The following is a 1,771-nucleotide window of genomic DNA, read 5'->3' as shown; positions in this document are numbered from 1 at the left end:
ATAAGCTATATATATATTGCTAATGTGAAGTTATGTTTTTAATTTTTTTCAAAGTTTATAATGACAGTGAATCATATCATAAAAGAGAAATTTGTTGTGTTAATAATATGTTTCCTTAACCCAGAACTTCATCACAGTGCATTGTGGGAGATTATTAACCAGTACAATGAAACTAGAATGAAAACTAGACGGTCAAAAATCAAGTGACGAAATAAGTCGACCAATTGTGTGATTACCATGGAATTGGTCTCCTATTTTGAAAATTCCGGGTTCGAATTCTACTTCGGACGTGTGTGTAATTTAGCTCTCTGTTCCATCTGTTCCTCTTGTGTTTGTTTGGGGGACATTCATCCACCTATTTGGTACCTACAATAAAGTGATTATTAGATACATTAGGCACTATTTCTTGGAAAAAAGTAAAATGATGAAATATTTCTTTAATTTTGGAGATATTTAAAAAAAATAATAATAATAAGTTAGCTTCATTTTTATTTAAATGAGTTTTTCCTAAATGCGCATTTAAAAAACATGTACATTTTTCCAAACCCTTATATCATGCTATATAATTTTTTTTTTTGCATAGGGAGAAAAAATAAGCATTTTGATGCTTAATTTTCAAAGAGCGTGTTCGAAACAATGCTTATTTTCTTAAAGTACTTGAAAGCCGTTTATTTTTTGAAAACGCTCACTTAATTCTAATTAATATTAAAATGCAAAAAAAAAAATTTTTTTTTCGGAAGAAAACAAAGAAAATCCAAATTGGTTAGTTTGAATTTTTTTCTTATAGTTTTCACAATTTTTGTAATGAATAAAGTCGGAAGATACTTAAGATTTCTAGTGCTCTAAAGAATACGCACATGTAGCAGAGAATCAATTTTAGGTAAAAAAATATGAATATTTCACCATTAAATTTTACTAAGCATTCCTGAAATTTACGTAAAACTGAAACTTCGTATTATTGAACGAAATGGATACCCCAAAACGCAATATTCACATAAAATTATATTAAGCAAATTCATTTATTTTGGAAATATTTTATCTACCTCTTCATACTAGGTAAAAGTGATTACGTTATTCTTACATACTATTTTAATGGTAAATTTGCTTCGTCAATAAAACGTAAAATACACATAAGCATTTTTACTAAATCTAAATAGTAAATTCGACATATAACACGCGACATTTAGAAACAACATACATACAACATATAAAAATATTCTTACCGAAATAAAAGGGTAAATTTATTTCGTCAACATTGAGTAGAATATACGGAAGCTTTTTACCAAAAGCAAAATGGTGAAATATACTCTCTTAAAATGAACGAGTGAAAATAACTCAACTTGAGTGCTGTTTAAGTCTTTCGTCTAGATAAAACCGGCCTTCTCATCTTGAGTTAAAATCACACAAGTGAAAGAGTTATATGGAAATAGCTCAATTTGAGTGAAAAAAATTCACTCAAACTTGAGTTATTTTCACTCGTGTTAGAGCGATTTTCGGTATTTCAGTTTGTAAATTGCAGTCAAAATTTTTACTGTTAATATTCGAAATTTTTGCATTTAGTGGTGCCATCTAACGTAAGCGATAGTAAATACTATAGTTTTCGTTTTAAAAAAATTCCTTTTGAAAGAAAGCCTTAGATAGGAATTTTTTTTTATCGTAACGTTTGTTGAATTTAAATATCGAATTAGATAATATAGTACTGGTGAAAGTTTTCGCTGTGAGCATATCGACAATGTGTATCCTGGGATTCAAACTGGCTTCCCGTCCGTCG

The 1,771-nt window shown here is 28.7% G+C and overlaps 1 long non-coding RNA gene across 1 annotated transcript in view; it reads right to left on the bottom strand.

Moving 5' to 3' along the window:
* LOC122270287 (uncharacterized) overlaps window positions 1-1,479 on the bottom strand; it is a 6,820-nt gene extending 5,341 nt beyond the window's left edge. Inside the window, exons 1-2 of the long non-coding RNA XR_006225716.2 lie at window positions 1,224-1,479; window positions 237-366 (exon numbers count right to left, since the gene is read on the bottom strand). This is a non-coding gene — a long non-coding RNA (uncharacterized lncRNA). The remainder of the gene's footprint in view (window positions 1-236; window positions 367-1,223) is intronic.
* Window positions 1,480-1,771: the final 292 nt, after the last annotated feature.

This window comes from Parasteatoda tepidariorum, chromosome 9 (genome assembly GCF_043381705.1).
Source record: "Parasteatoda tepidariorum isolate YZ-2023 chromosome 9, CAS_Ptep_4.0, whole genome shotgun sequence".
NCBI classification, from domain to species: Eukaryota; Metazoa; Arthropoda; class Arachnida; order Araneae; family Theridiidae; genus Parasteatoda; species Parasteatoda tepidariorum.
This window is presented reverse-complemented; position numbering and strand designations above follow the sequence as displayed.